The following is a 17,500-nucleotide window of genomic DNA, read 5'->3' as shown; positions in this document are numbered from 1 at the left end:
GGTGCAGCAGTCTACACACACGTCTTACATCGGATTCAGTTCAACTGTTACATAACAGACGTACCGTAAGTTTCACATACAGGGCTCTGCTGTGGATGAGTCGATCATGCAACAAGTCAAGCAACAGCTGTCGTGGGAACAATAACTGCACACACAGAAAACAGCAATATTACATATAGAGCAGGATAAGTTATGACAACCATCATCAAACAAGAAATTGCTGCATTAGGAAGGGGGCACTGACATGTGGGAACACTGTAAGCAACTCTGAGCAATGCATCTGCTAATAAAATGTTAAGATTCTCAATGACTTTAGCATATTCTGTCTGCATCTTCGCTACAAGCCTGGGAATAATAATGAAAAAAGACACAGCCCAGTACACCTCACTTTACACTGCACCAATTCTAAAATATCACCAGACGTGTTAACTCCCAAAACAGAACACATGAAGAGGGGAGATGTCTCACTAATTGGCTGTCGTGGATACTTTCGAGTTTCAACTCTAGGTTATCTTAACGCACTCAGGAAAAACTGATAATTTCTAAGCAGGATTAGGCTGTGTGCACACGCTGCGGATTATGCAGCGGATTTGGCAGCTGCAGATCCGCAGAAGTTTCTGCTGCGGTGTACAGTAGCATTCTAACCATTGGGAAAAAAAAAACGCTGTGCAGACGCTGCGGAATTTTCCGCGCATTTGCTGCAGTTTCAAAACCGCTGAAAGAATTGACATGTCATTCTTTCTGCGGATTCCGCCGCAGTTTGCCATCTCCTCCATTGTGGAGATGAAAAACCGCAGGGTAATCCGCAGGTAAAATCGCAGGGCTTCTGACCTGCAGATTTACCTGCGGATTTTACAAAATCCTCGCGGCCAAATCCGCAGAGCATTCCGCAGTGTGTGCCCGTAGCCTTAGGGATTAGTAAAGTGGATGCCTCAGACTTTAAAAAAAAAAAAAGACAAAGCAAGAAAACCATGCTGTTGCCTATAGAAAAATAAAATTTTAGTGCTTTCCTAATAAAGAGGATGTTTGCCACGAGGAAAATTACTGCTTCTTCTCTGAATACACAGTTAATAAAAGACAAAAACGCTTCATAAATTTGGTGAAGAGAAGAGATACAAAATAGGGTCAAATAAGATGGACAAAGTGCTCAGGCTTGCTCTATTCCCAATAAATTCTTGAATAGCACCAAGTACCATGTGTGAAGAACACCCAACAGGCAAATATCTATCCATATCTATCTATATATATCTCGCTCTATGATATATATTATACACACACATACATTTATATGCACATTTATCTACACACATATAGATAGATATCTGTCTCAGGGAGAGAGGGACTGAAGGGACAAGAGAGGACGAGGGAGGGAGACAGGGAATGATGGGAAAGGAGAGCGAATGAGGGGAGAGGGAAAGCGCAATATATCTATTTCTTCATATTTTGCTTTCTCTAAAACGCTTTTACCAGAGAACAACATCTCAAAAGAATTAAAAATAGAGGAAAAGTTTCCGTATATACTCGAGTTTAAGCCGAGTTTATGAGCACAATCTTGTGGGAATGGGAGTGGAGAGAAGTGAACATTCATTTATCTTAAGCAGCGAGCACACGTTACCACACGGCGGCTGCGGCTGTGTGCGCTATTTCATAGCAATGAATACTCACTGCCCTCCACGCTCATAGTCCCGGCATGGAGAACGTTGAATATACCTGCAGGTGTGCTCTGAGTGTAAGCAGCGCGTAACGTCCCTGTCATGCGCTGCTTACAAGCATGTATCAGCTGCTTGCACCAGAACAAGAGGCTACGAGGGAGTGCAGGAAAGTAAGTAGGACGTTTTTATTGGTTTGTTTTTTGATGGGGCCATGCATACAAGGATAGGCATAAAGAGCCGTGCACACCAGGATGGGGACGAGGAGCCCGTGCACACCAAGATGGGGGACGAGGAGCCCGTGCACACCAGGATGGGGGACGAGGAGCCCGTGCACACCAGGATGGGGGACGAGGAGCCCGTGCACACCAGGATGGGGGACGAGGAGCCCGTGCACACCAGGATGGGGGACGAGGAGCCCGTGCACACCAGGATGGGGGACGAGGAGCCCGTGCACACCAGGATGGGGGACGAGGAGCCCGTGCACACCAGGATGGGGGACGAGGAGCCCGTGCACACCAGGATGGGGGACGAGGAGCCCGTGCACACCAGGATGGGGGACGAGGAGCCCGTGCACACCAGGATGGGGGACGAGGAGCCCGTGCACACCAGGATGGGGGACGAGGAGCCCGTGCACACCAGGATGGGGGACGAGGAGCCCGTGCACACCAGGATGGGGGACGAGGAGCCCGTGCACACCAGGATGGGGGACGAGGAGCCCGTGCACACCAGGATGGGGGACGAGGAGCCCGTGCACACCAGGATGGGGGACGAGGAGCCCGTGCACACCAGGATGGGGGACGAGGAGCCCGTGCACACCAGGATGGGGGACGAGGAGCCCGTGCACACCAGGATGGGGGACGAGGAGCCCGTGCACACCAGGATGGGGGACGAGGAGCCCGTGCACACCAGGATGGGGGACGAGGAGCCCGTGCACACCAGGATGGGGGACGAGGAGCCCGTGCACACCAGGATGGGGGACGAGGAGCCCGTGCACACCAGGATGGGGGACGAGGAGCCCATGCACACCAGGATGGGGGACGAGGAGCCCGTGCACACCAGGATGGGGGACGAGGAGCCCGTGCACACCAGGATGGGGGACGAGGAGCCCGTGCACACCAGGATGGGGGACGAGGAGCCCGTGCACACCAGGATGGGGGACGAGGAGCCCGTGCACACCAGGATGGGGGACGAGGAGCCCGTGCACACCAGGATGGGGGACGAGGAGCCCGTGCACACCAGGATGGGGATGAGGATCCCATGCATACCAGGATGGGGATGAAGAGCCCGTACATACCAGGATGGGGATGAAGAGCCCGTGCATACCAGGATGGGGATGAGGAGCCCGTGCAGACCAGGATGGGGATGAAGAGCCCGTACATACCAGGATGGGGATGAAGAGCCCGTACATACCAGGATGGGGATGAGGAGCCCGTGCAGACCAGGATGGGGATAAGGAGAACGTGCATACGAGGATGGGGATAAGGAGGCCATGCATATCAGGACAGGGATGAGGGGACAATGCATACCAGGATAGGGATGAGGGGACAATGCATACCAGGATAATGAGGAGCCATGCATACTAGTATAGGGATGAGAGGAGCCTGTGATACAAATGGGACAAGATTGATTGTATGAATGTAATAGATAGGGATCCAGATATAGTGATCAATATGGTTTCTTGCTTTAGAATATGAGCACAAGGTTATTATAGGACAAAATATGGCTGCATAAGGAGAATAATCCAGCTCACAAGTGTAAAATTCTTGCAAAACAAAGTAACTGGTAAAGTCCTTGGAAAGAACAGAGTAACTGATAAGATTTTTGAAAACAAGTTAACTGCTCATGATCTCAAGAGGTGATCACACGCTGGAACATTCCAGATAACTGAACTGCGATTGCGCAAGCGTGAACAGTTATATTCACTACGCATGTGCTGGTAGATTCACATAATGTATATAAGCAAGGAGCTCAGCAGGAGGGGCTCGGGACTTAATCTGAGGTCCTGATGCGATCGTTTTGAAGTCCCCGGATCTTGGAGTGATGCTATAATGTCCGGTAATGTATTGATGCTTACTTCATGATTTATGCTTATTAATGGGATGTTTTCAGCTATAACACATGTACTAGATTGTTAATCTAGAAAATAAATTCATCTTGTTTTACCTCAAAAACTGTCCTCAGTTATGCCTAACTTGTTTCTAAGTGAGGGAGTTGCAGATTAAAACTTGAGCAGGTAAGACAGAGCCATGCATACCAGGATGGGGATGAGGAGCTATGCATACCAGAATGGGGGATGAGGGGGCCATGCATACCAGGATAGGGATGAGGAGCCATGCATACCAGGAAAGGGATGAGGAGCCATGCATACCAGGATAGGGATGAGGAGCCATGCATACCAGGATAGGGATGAGGAGCCATGCATACCAGGATAGGGATGAAGAGCCAGTGCATACAAGGATGGGGATGAGGAGCCCGTGCATACAAGGATGGGGTTGAGGGGGCCATGCAGACCGGAATAGGGATAAGGGGAAAATGCATACCAGGATAAAGATGAGGGGACAATGCAGACACGGCTTATACTCGAGTCAATAGGTTTTCCCAGTATTATGTGGTAAAATTATGTGCCTCGGCTTATTCTCAATTATATACAATTATATCACTTTAAATGGAATGACCCAAATAGAACACGGACTCACTATGTAGCTGTTCATATGTCCATGTTTCCATGGTTTTTTTTTTTTTTTCAAACAAAGGGTCTGATTCATCAAGCCTGACATTTCACATGTCAGCCTTAATAAATGTGCAGGAGTAAGATGCACCGCACTCATTAAAGGGTGCATGGCTCTTAATAAATTAAGCGCACCTAAATCATTGTCGTGCGCTTCGTCAGGAATTTTACACAGACTGGCGTACGTTTATCCCATAATCTTTCTAGATGTGGGAAAGCATTGCCATGCCCCATCCAATTCATGCTCTGCCAACTTTGTCGGATACAGATGGGGACAGGCATGAGAATACCTAAAGTTGTCAATGATTTGCGCAACTTCCCGTTTCACAAATATTGTGACTTTTCCCAAATCTGTTACAGTAGAAATTTGAGAAAAACACTGATGAGTCAGGGCCAGTGTGCCTGAAATAAACAAAACGGGAAAATAGCCATGCTTGATCCTAGTCACAGATCAAACCTGCTAACGTAAATCTAAGGGTCCATCAAAAACGCTAACTGTATACTGATGTCACCATAGCGGCATCTCAGTGTTCTCGTTTTTTCACTGACTGACTGCTAGGACCAAGCAGTGATTGATATCTGGTGGCCTTTTTGTACTTGAAAAAGGGATCATTTTTTTTTTTCAAGAGTAAAGGAAAATCCAAATATAAAGAAAAGCCATATTCTATACATACTGTACGTTACCTAGAAAAATACCATCTTGTCACTCACGTCAAACACTTTTAAACCTGATACAGTACAATATTACTTTGATAAGAAAAGATAAGTTGGCACAGAGCACAGTAATTCTCTTATTATTCTGCAATACACATAAACTAAGTGAGAGCCCATAAGACTTCTGAAGACTTGAAAATGCCCAATTAGCAATAAATAACCATTACCATTAAGGACGAGGAGCCTTCTGAACTGAAGCACATGATCTACGCTTCCCTTTTCCTTTCATCTTCTTGAACACCGGGCTTGGTTGCCATAGCAGAGGCCCGAAATGAACATGATTTATATAACGGCTAGTGACTGTAGGGCACTGCTGCCTTAACAGGACACATTTCTCCTCTACATGCAGGGTAATAAAGGGAAGGCTGTTTCATACGGCACTATATAAGCACTGTACATTGCTTAGGGTTTGTATTTCAACTACAAGGAACAAAGGAAGGGGACATGGGAGCCCATGATCCGTCCCTTACGGTCATTCTGCTAGAATTACAACAGTAAAAAGCAAAGGAGCCAAAGGCAATAATTACGTCCACTTTTGTGAACATGCTGTTTGCTAAGTCTGCTCCAATACATAAAGGGTCTGGAAGAGCGAAAAGCAGCTAAATGTTTCCACCGATTCAGGAAGGGCTGATGGAAACACAAGTGCGTCAGCCAAGAGCACTCAGGCACCTGTACTACTAAGCAACAAAGCCCTGAGCCCATTCACACTCATAGGATTTCCATTCACTGTAACATCAGTAAATGAGAGCAGCTTAATTACCAGGCGGCCCCATGACAAAAGGCTTCTCCGTGCATTGTACACCGGTAAAAACGGAAATGCAAGAGGCATAATTAGCATATAAGGCATGAAAGACAATCTAGCTACAAATATAATGCATCCGCTTCTCGTTCTTACTGTCAGATAGATTTTTTTCAGCCTGGATTTGAAAATTTGTCAATTACTAAAGCGGTCTTCACCCACAAAAGGAGCAATCTAGCCCTATTGCCCGGTGTGTGTCCATTACAAGACCGGGACAGTTTCTTATCCACTGAAGCTAAACAATGAAGGTTTTTATTAAACGGCAGCAAGCAGAAATCAAAAATGATGAAAAGTTGATTTATTAACCCCTTCATGACCCAGCCTATTTTGACCTTAATGACCTGGCCATTTTTTGCAATTCTGACCAATGTCCCTTTATGAGGTAATAACTCAGGAACGCTTCAACGCATCCTAGTGATTCCGAGATTGTTTTTTCGTGACATATTGGGCTTCATGATAGTGGTATATTTAGGTCAATAATTTTTGCGCTTATTTGTGAAAAAAATGGAAATTTGGCAAAAATTTTGAAAATTTTGCAATTTTCAAATTTTGAATTTTTATTCTGTTAAACCAGAGAGTTATGTGACACAAAATAGTTAATAAATAACATTTCCCACATGTCTACTTTACATCAGCACAATTTTGGAAACATTTTTTTTCGTTAGGAAGTTATAAGGGTTAAAAGTTGACCAGCAATTTCTCATTTTTACAACAAAATTTACAAAACCATTTTTTTTAGGGACCACCTCACATTTGAAGTCACTTTGAGGGGTCTATATGGCAGAAAATACCCAAAAGTGTCACCATTCTAAAAACTGCACCCCTCAAGCTACTCAAAACTATATTCAAGAAGATTATTAACCCTTCAGGTGCTTCACAGGAACTAAAGCAACATGGAATGAAAAAATGGACATTTTAATTTTTCCAACCAAAATTTTATTTTAGCATCAGTTTTTTCATTTTCACATGGGTAACAGGATAAAATGTATCCTAAAATTTGTTGGGCAATTTCTCCTGAGTACACTGATACCTCATATGTGGTCATAAACCACTGTTTGGGCGCACGGCAGGGCTCAGAAGGCAAGGAGCGCCATTTTACTTTTTGAATGTAAAATATGCTTGAATGTTTAGCGGTTGCCATGTCTTGTTTTAAGAGTACCTGTGTGCCTAAACATTGGAGCTCCCCCACAAGTGAGCCCATTTTGGAAACTAGACCCTCCAAAGAACTTATCTAGATGCATAGTATGCACTTTGAACCTCCAGGTGCTTCACAAATTGATCTGTAAAAAAAAAAAGTACTTTTTTTTTCACAAAAATTTTATTTGGCCTCAGTTTTTTCATTTTCACATGGGCAACAGGATAAAATGGATCCTAAAATTTGTTGGGCAATTTCTCCTGAGTACATCAATATCTCATATGTGGTCATAAACCACTGTTTGGGCGCACCGCAAGGCCCGGAAGGGAAGGAGCGCCATGTGACTTTTTGATTGGAAAATTAGCTCCAATCGTTAGCGGACACCATGTCGCATTTGGAGAGCCCCTGTGTGCCTAAACATTGGAGCTCCCCCACAAGTGACCCCATTTTGGAAACTAGACCCCCGAAGGAACTTATCTAGATGTGTGGTGAGCACTTTGAACCCCCAAGTGCTTCACAGAAGTTTATAACGCAGAGCAGTGAAAATAAAAAAATAATTTTTTTTCCTCAAAAATGATTTTTTAGCCCGCTATTTTTTATTTTCCCAAGGGTAACAGGATAAATTGGACCCCAAAAGTTGTTGTCCAGTTTGTCCTGAGTACACTGGTACCCCATATGTGGGGGAAAACCACTGTTTGAGCGCACGGCATGACTCAGAAGGGAAGGAGCGTCATTTGACTTTTTGAATGGAAAATTAGCTCCAATCGTTAGCGGACACCATGTTGTGTTTGTAGAGCCCCTGTGTGCGTAAACTTTGGAGCTCCCCCACAAATGACCCCATTTTGGAAACTAGACCCCCTAAGGAACTTATCTAGATGCATAGTGAGCACTTTGAACCCCCAGGTGCTACACAGAAGTTTATAACGCAGAGCCGTTAAAATAAAAATATTTTTTTTCCCTCAAAAAATAAATTTTTAGCCTGCTATTTTTTATTTTCACAAAGGTAACAGGATAAATTGGACCCCAAAAGTTGTTGTCCAGCTTGTCCTGAGTACGCTGGTACCACATATGTGGGGGGGACCACTGTTTGGGCACACGTTGGGGCTCAGAAGGGAAGTAGTGACGTTTTGAAATGCCGACTTGATGGAATGGTCTGTGGGCGTCATGTTATGTTTGCAGAGCCCCTGATGTACCTAAACAGTGGAAACCCCCCACAAATGACCCCATTTTGGAAACTAGATCACCCAAGAAACTAACATAGATGTGTGGTGAGCACGTTGAACCCCCAAGTGCTTCACAGAAGTTTATAATGCAGAGCCGTGAAAATAAAAAAATATTTTTTTTTCCTCAAAAAATTATTTTTAGTCCACTATTTTTTATTTTCACAAGGGTAACAGGATAAATTGGACCCCAAAAGTTGTTGTCCAGTGTGTCCTGAGTACGCTGGTACCCCATAAGTGGGGGGGGACCACTGTTTGGGCACACGTTGGGGCTCGGAAGGGAAGTAGTGACGCTTTGAAATGAAGACTTGATGGAATGGTCTGTGGGCGTCATGCTACATTTGCAGAGCCCCTGATGTACCTAAACAGTGGAAACCCCCCACAAGTGACCCCATTTTGGAAACTATATCACCTAAGGAACTAATCTAGATGTGAGGTCAGCACTTTGAACCCCCAAGTGCTTCACAGAAGTTTATAACGCAGAGCTGTGAAAATAAAAAAATATTTTTTTTCCTCAAAAAGTGACTTTTAGCCCACTATTTTTTATTTTCACAAGGGTAACAGGATAAATTGGACCCCAAAAGTTGTTGTCCAGTTTGTCCTGAGTACGCTGGTACCCCATATATGGGGGGGACCACTGTTCGGGGACACGTTGGGGCTCGGAATGGAAGTAGTGACGTTTTGAAATCCCGACTTGATGGAATGGTCTGTGGGCGTCATGTTACGTTTGCAGAGCCCCTGATGTACCTAAACAGTGGAAACCCCCCACAAGTGACCCCATTTTGGAAACTAGACCCCCCAAGGAACTTATCTAGATGTGTGGTGAGCACGTTGAACCCCCAAGTGCTTCACAAAAGTTTATAGCGCAGAACCGTGAAAATAAAAAATCTTTTTTTTCCACAAAAATAATTATTTTAGCCCCCATTTTTTTATTTTCCCAAGGGTAACAGGAGAAATTAGACCCCTAAAGTTGTTGTGCAATTTTTCCTGAGTACCCTGATACCCCATAAGTGGGGGTACACCACTGTTTGGGCACACGTCGGGGCTCGAAATGGAGGGAGCACCGTTTGACTTTTTGAACGCAAAATTGGCTGGAATAAATGGTGGCTCCATGTCGCGTTTGGAGAGCCCCTGATGTGCCTAAACAGTGGAAACCCCTCAATTCTATCTCCAACCCTAACGCCAACACACCCCTAACCCTAATCCCAACCCTAATCATAACCCTAACCACAACCCTAATCCCAACACACCCCTAACGAAATCCCAACTCTAACCCTAACCACAAGCCTAACCGTAATCCCAATTCCAACCCTAATCCCAATTCCAACCCTAACCCTAAATTCAACCCTAACCCTTAGTCCAACCCTAACCCTTAGTCCAACCCTAACCCTTAGTCCAACCCTAACCCTTAGTCCAACCCTAACCCTTAGTCCAACCCTAACCCTTAGTCCAACCCTAACCCTTAGTCCAACCCTAACCCTTAGTCCAACCCTAACCCTTAGTCCAACCCTAACCCTTAGTCCAACCCTAACCCTTAGTCCAACCCTAACCCTTAGTCCAACCCTAACCCCTAGTCCAACCCTAACCCCTAGTCCAACCCTAACCCCTAGTCCAACCCTAACCCTTAGTCCAACCCTAACCCTTAGTCCAACCCTAACCCCTAGTCCAACCCTAACCCCTAGTCCAACCCTAACCCTTAGTCCAACCCTAACCCTTAGTCCAACCCTAACCCTTAGTCCAACCCTAACCCTAGCCCTAACCCTAGCCCTAACCCTAGCCCTGGACCTAACCCTAATGGAAAAAAAATATATATATATATATTTTATTATTTGTACCTACCTATGGGGGTGATAAGGGGGGCGGTGATTTACTTTTTATTTATTTTGATCACTATGAAAGTATATCATAGTGATCAAAATAAATGAATGAATCTGCAGCGTTGCAGATTCGATTCGGCGCACTGCGCATGCGCCCGCCATCTTGCAAGATGGCGGCGCCCATGACGCTGGACGGCAGGACACTGGGACGGATAGCGGGAGATCGGAGGCACAAAGGAGGATGAGGGGGTGATCGGAGGGTGAGAGGGGATGATCGGAGGGCTGAGGGGGCGGAGGGAAGGCGGGGGGGCAGATCATGACGGCGGCTGCCGATCGGTGCCGTCAGAAGGTGGCGGCAGCCGATCGGTGCCGTCAGTCGGTGTGGGGGGGGTCGGGTCTCGGTGTCCAGCCATGTCCGATGCTATTTCAGCATCGGCCATGGCTGGATTGTAATATTTCACCAATTTTCATTGGTGAAATATTACATTCGCTCTGATTGGCAGTTTCACTTTTAACAGCCAATCAGAGCGATCGTAGGCACGTGGGGGCTAAGCCACACCCCCAGGTGTTAACTCTGAAGGGTCCTTTGTGTGCGGGTCGGGTGACCTTTCAGTGACCCCGGTCACCCGACCCGCAGGGGGGCTATTTATAGCATGACGCCTACGTAGGCGTCATAGGTCGTTTGGGCACTGCTTTTCATGACGCCTACGTAGGCGTCATAGGTCGTGAAGGGGTTAAAGTATGTTGGAAAATGATAAAACTATTAAAGTAATAGGCTTCATCTGCTTAAACCAAGATACTCCTTACTCCCTTACAATATTTAAAACACTATGTGATTTCCTAAAGCTCTGATAACAGTGACACCAGCGCTCAGCTCTTTGAGGTTTCTGGTGGGTAGGACATCTTAGCCTAAAACCGTCAATGGGACCCATCAAGTTTGGATATAAAACAGAGTAAACAGAACAATCGTGAAACCTGTCATCTATTTATATAATTGCCTTGTAATGTTTTCATTTCCTGTTCTGTCCAGATGTCACCGTATCCCAGAACTCCAAGCGGAGGACGTTCACCGACCGCCATATTGGGACACCCAAGTGATGGGTGTCTCAATATGGAAACTGCTGCTGGTACCAACCTATTGTGCGGTACCACCAGTGGAACACAGTCACACCACACACACTCTATACACCATACACACCACACTCACGCAGCCTCTTCCGCGCAGGCGCAGTGAATCATTCGGCTGATCCTGGTGGCAGATGCGCGACGTTTCTACAGGCAGAGGAAGCCGGTCACATTGAAAGGGTTTCCCCACGAACGAAAGTTCATTTTAAAAATGGTCTGTGTCTGACGGTGTACAGAGCATACCACATCTCCTGGGCAGGGGAGGAAGCAAAAGACAATACTGACATTACAGCAGGTGATCACATCACAGTGAATTCATTTTGTGAGGTAAAATATTTCACTGACTGTTTTTAAAGAATATTTTACCTCACAAAATATATCCTCTGCGATCTCCTGCTGTAATGTCAGTATTGTCTTTTGCTTCCTCCCCTGCCCAGGAGCTGTGGCATGTCCTGTACACTGTCAGACACAGGGGTGAGAGAGACAGAGCACAGGGGGGAGACAGCTCAAACGGGACAGCGCATGAGGGGAGAACACAGCACAGGAAGGAGAGAGACAGCAGACAAGGGGGATAGCACATGGGATAGACAGGTCAAAGAAGAGAGCACAGACAAGAGAAGTCAGCACATGGGGAAAGAGAGTGGAAATGTGGGTGAGCACATGGGGGGAGAGATTCTCAACGCTGCAAAGCCTGCCCCCAGCGTGACATTACCGCCCTCCCAACGCAATAGCATCGGGCCTCCATCGAGCTCCAAATAAAACAGAACCGTTACATTGTTTGCTTGGCACTGATAGTTTGATGTCATAGGTGTCATTTTTACAAAGTAGCAAAATAATAGACAAAATATGCTTCTTTCCCCCTTCATATTTGACAAGTTTTACATCTCCTATTCTGATATATTTTGATGCCAGAAGGATAATGGGAGAAAATACAGCTGAAATAAAGCCGGAGAAAAAAAAAAAAAAAAAAATCTTAACAGCTCATATAATCCATACACATGTTTGACGAGATTTACTCTTATTAATAATTCACGTAAGGCTCTTTAGCACAGGTAATTGTGCCAAAAAATGCAATTAAATGGAAATATGCATTAGCGCCCAGCACGGAAACGCATTTAGGTAGAACCATTTTTAAAACCAGATGAGGCCTCTGACACAGTAACATTGTAGGAGAGCTCATTTAGGATGGCAAATGTGAGCGGGATGAGAGAGATGCTATACTCCATTATTGTAACATATTAGGCAGGTTACAGCTCTCGTCCTCACTATCTTTTGGGATCATCCTTTTGTCTGTCATGGATTTTCTCCATAAAAGATTTTATAACACAACCGGTGGGAGTGGAGAGCATTCAGCCAGACACTATATAGTCTAATTACTCACATGGGAGATTTCATTTTCTGGCACTAAGCAGATGTCAGAGAGAGGATTGGAAGAACCTTTTCCAGATGGGATATGGGGAAGACATCTTGCTGCTAACTTTATTGCTTTCACATGACTGACCTATTTCTCACAAATCCTTTCCAAACAATAGCAAACATAACAAAAGATTCCCGCAAACAACGCGTACACCGCAACATTCTGTAGGGACCAAGCCCATTCAGGAAGACGCGATTTATAGCATTTATGGAAGGCGCACTGAGACTTGATAAACCTACCATGGTAATAGAGAATTTTTCTGTATGTAAGGATTATTCATTCCAACTAATGCAGCAGCCGGGGAACTGTCCAACAAATTCTACACCGTGGACTGACGAAATCCTAACTTCACATAGAGTGCCCTGGCTGATTGCACACTTGGATTTTATCATTTTCAGGAGTCATATTTGCATCATAGGACAATGTTATTGGATTAAAAGGTTATTAACATAATGCCATCGCTGCCTTTCAAGCCTTTGACCAATGGAGATAGAGCTATGGAAACAGCCAAGACCGGCGGTTCTACAGTCATGGCCAAAAGTTTTGAGAATGACAAATATTAATTTTTACAAAGTCTACTGCTTCATTTTTTCTAATGGCAATTTGCATATACTCCAGAATGTTATAAAGAGTGATCAGCTTAACAGCAATTACTTGCAAAGTCAATATTTGCCTAGAAAATGAACTTTATCCCCCAAAACACATTTCAACATCATTGCAGCCCTGCCTTAAAAGGACCAGCTAACATCGTTTCAGTGATTGCTCCATTAACACAGGTGTGGGTGTTGATGAGGACAGGGCTGGAGATCAATCTGTCATGATTAAGTAAGAATGACACCACTGGACACTTTTAAAGGAGGCTGGTGCTTGGCATCATTGTTTCTCTTCTGTTAACCATGGTTATCTCTAAAGAAACACGTGCAGTCATCATTGCACTGCACAAAAATGGCCTAACAGGGAAGAGTATCGCAGCTAGAAAGATTGCACCTCAGTCAACAATCTATCGCATCATCAAGAACTTCAAGGAGAGAGGTTCCCTTGTTGCCAAAAAGGCTCCAGGGCACCCAAGAAAGACCAGCAAGCGCCATGACTGTCTCTTAAAAGTGTTTCAGCTGCGGGATCGGGCTACCAGCAGTGCAGAGCTTGCTCAGGAATGGCAGCAGGCAGGTGTGAGTGCATCTGCACGCACTGTGAGGTGGAGACTCTAGGAGCAAGGCCTGGTCTCAAGGAGGGCAGCAAAGAAGCCACTTCTCTCCAGGAAAAACATCATGGACAGACTGATATTCTGCAAGAGGTACAGGGAGTGGACTGCTGAGGACTGGGGTAAAGTCAATTTCTCTGATGAATCCCCTTTTCGATTGTTTGGGACATCTGGAAAACGGCTTATTCGGAGAAGACCAGGTGAGCGCTACCACCAGTCTTGTCTCATGCCAACTGTCAAGCATCCTGAAACCATTCATGTGTGGGGTTGCTTCTCAGCCAAGGGAATGGGCTCTCTCTCTCAGTCTTGCCTAAAAACACAGCCATGAATAAAGAATGGTACCAGAATGTCCTCCAAGAGCAACTTCTCCCAACCGTCCAAGAGCAGTTTGCGATCAACAATGCCTTTTTCAACATGATGGAGCACCTTGCCATAAAGCAAAGGTGATAACTAAATGGCTCAGGGAACAAAACATAGAGATTTTGGGACCATGGCCTGGAAACTCCCCAGATCTTAATCCCATTGAGAACTTGTGGTCAATCATCAAGAGACGGGTGGACAAACAAAAACCTTCAAATTCAGACAAAATAAAAGCATTGATTTTGCAAGAATGGACTGCTATCAGTCAGGATTTGATCCAGAAGTTGATTGAGAGCATGCCAGGGAGAATTGCTGAGGTCCTGAAGAAGAAGGGTCAACACTGCAAATATTGACTTGCTGCATTAACTCATTCTAACTGTCAATATAACCTTTTGCTACTCATAATATGATTGCAATTATATTTCTGTATGTGGTAAAAACATCTGACAAACACACATAAAAACCAGAAACCAGCAGATCATGTGAAAATATAATATTTGTGTCATTCTCAAAACTTTTGGCCATGACTGTACACAGTTTCCTTAACTCTCAATCATTGCGATACAATTTAGAAAGATGGCAGAGAAGACACACTTTCAGCTATTTCAGTGCTTCCTCTAGTGATCAGAGCCTGCATGGAGTTATTTCCATCTTAGACAATAAAGGCCAGGTGGCAATAAGCCCAAGTCTTCTTTTCCACTGGAAACATGAACTGGTTGACCAGTGGTCTAACTAAATGTTAGTTTACACCAATGTTTCCCAAACTCCAGTCCTCATGGCCCCCAGCTGATGGAATTATTATTACGTTATCAGAAACTGCCTAAGGTTCCCTCACCCGTGCAATACAAAGGGAATCCTGAAAACATGAGGTGTTAGGCTGTGTGCACACGCTGCGGATTCTGCTGAGGATCCGCAGCGGATTTAGCCGCTGCAGATCCGCAGCAGTTTTTGCTGCGGTGTACAGTAGCATTCTAACCAATGGAAAAAAAAAAACTGCTGTGCAGACGTTGCGGAATTTTCCGCTTGGATTTGCTGCGGTTTCAAAACCGCAGAAAGAATTGTCATGTCAATTCTTTCTGCGGATTCCGCTGTAGTTTGCCATCTCCTCCATTGTGGAGATGAAAAACCGCAGGGCAAAACCTCAGGCCAATCCGCAGGTCTTTTGACCTGCAGATTTACCTGCGGATTTTACAAAATCTGCGCGGCCAAATCCGCAGAGGATTCCGCAGCGTGTGCACGTAGCCTTAGGGGCTGTGAGGACGGGGTTTGGGAACCAACCAACAGTACTAAAAGACAGCTGATCGGCACTCGTTTAAACGGGAACCTATCACCATGTTTTTCCCATACATAGTGGGGCCAGCACCTGCAAGCCCTATGTGACGGCATTATTATTTATTATGCTTTGCTTATAGGGTATGTGCACACGGTGCAGATTCTGGTGCAGTTCTCCAGCAGATTTGGCCCTGCAGAACTGCAAGTGACATACAGTACCATTTAGGGTATGTGCACACGTAGTTTTTAGTCTCTGCGGATTTTGTAGAGAAAACCGCAGGAAATCCGCAGGACAAAGTGCTGCGGTTTTTCTGCGGATTATCTGCGTTTTTTCTGTGGTTTTGCCCTGCGGTTTTACACCTCATAATGGATGAGGTGTAAAACCGCAGCGTTTCTGCACCAAACAATTGACATGCTGCGGATTGTAAACCGCAGCAAAACCGCGAGTAAAAAAAAAGCAGCATGTGCACAGCTTTTTTTATTTCCATAGGAAATAAAGGTACTGTACAACGCAGCAGAATCTGCTGCGTTTCTGCAGAGCCAAAAACGCTGCGGAAACGCAGCAGAATCCGCAGCGTGTGCACATACCCTTAAGGCTATGTAAAACAAAAACCGCTGTGCACATGCTGCAGATTTTTCCGCGCAGATTTTGTGCGGGTTTAAAACTGCAGCATGTCACTTCTTTTGTGCAGTTCTGCTGCACTTTTACATCTGCTCCATTATAGAAATCCGCAGGTGTAAAACTGCAGGGGAAATCCGCACAAAAAACTGCACTAAATCTGCAGGTGAAACGCAGGTCACTTTACCGGCAGATTTTGCTAAATCTGTGCGGAAAATCCCACAGCAGAATCTGCAACGTGTGCACACAGCCATATAGCGCTATCATATTCTGCAGCATTTTACATACCTTATCGCTGTCCTCAATGAGGCTCACAATCTAAAATTCCCTATCAGTATGTATTTGAAGTGTGGGAGGAAACCAGAGAACCACGCAAACAAGGGGAGAACATAAAAACTCCATGCAGATGTTGTCCTTGGTGAGATTTGAACCAGGACTCAAGATTTGGAAAAAAAACAGTGCAAACCATTGAGTCACCGTGCTTCCCAGCATTCTGGAATGCTGCATACAAGTCCCAAGCCGCTCTCCATAAAACAAAAAATAGCTTTTAGATCCAATGGTACAGAGATGTTCTTCATACGGCGCATCCTATTTTTGCGATCGCTGTCCTCCTCCTTGCTTCGTGTAAATGGCACGTTTTATGTTATCCATACAGTGTGCTTAGCAACACGCTGCTGTGAAGGTGCACTTCTCTCTGCTCTGCGGAGGGCAGATCAAAGTCCTGTAATGCGCATGAGCACTACAATACTTTGCACTGCAGGGCTGAGAGATGAGCGCCTGTGCCGGAGCGCGATGCTGAGCACACTGTATGGATAACATAAAACGCGTCATTTACACGGAGCAAGAAGAGAGGAGGCTCCGGATCAAAAACAAACGCCCACCGGCCCAACCCATAGGCAAGTAATTGATAATTTTATTTCTATAGGGCCAACATATTGGACAGCACTTTACATTTTAGAGGGGACTTGTGCAGACATTACAGTATAACAATAATCACATAAATAAACAGATACCAAGAGGAGTGAGGGCCATGCTCACAAGCTTACAATCTATGAGGAAATAGGGGAGACTGGGCAACACAGGGATAGTTAGATAAATGTGTTGAGGCGGTAGGCTAGTCTGAAGAAATGTGTAGGTATTACAATACCTAATACCCAATACGCTTAAAACTGTAGGTATTGGGTATTATTCAAATTATCAAGGGTAGTGCATTCCAAAGAATTGGCGCAGCACGTGAGACGTCTTGGAGATGGGAGGTTCTGATTATTGAGGATGGTAACCTCAGGTCATTAGCAGAACAGAGGGCATAGGTAGGGTGGTAGACTGAGACGAGGGAGAAGATGTAGGGTGGTGCTGAACCACGGAGTACTTTGAGGGTGAGAGTAATAAGTTTATATTGAATTCTGGACTGGATGGGTAACCAGTGCAATGTATGGCACAA

General features: G+C 45.3%; 1 protein-coding gene across 7 annotated transcripts in view; it reads right to left on the bottom strand.

The window, feature by feature from the left end:
• ENOX1 (ecto-NOX disulfide-thiol exchanger 1) overlaps positions 1-17,500 on the bottom strand; it is an 835,160-nt gene that overhangs the window by 548,311 nt on the left and 269,349 nt on the right. Inside the window, exon 3 of one of the 7 annotated variants that reach the window (XM_073580300.1) lies at positions 65-145. The exons of the other annotated variants lie outside the window; for them this stretch is intronic. The gene's annotated coding sequence lies outside the window, so the exon portion shown is untranslated. The remainder of the gene's footprint in view (positions 1-64; positions 146-17,500) is intronic. 7 annotated transcript variants of the gene reach the window in all.

The sequence above is a fragment of the Dendrobates tinctorius genome, unplaced genomic scaffold (assembly GCF_039654945.1).
Source record: "Dendrobates tinctorius isolate UK_male_01 unplaced genomic scaffold, ASM3965494v1 ptg000064l, whole genome shotgun sequence".
NCBI lineage: Eukaryota > Metazoa > Chordata > Amphibia > Anura > Dendrobatidae > Dendrobates > Dendrobates tinctorius.
Note: the sequence above shows the minus strand (reverse complement) of the source record. Positions and strands in the feature narration are given on the sequence as shown.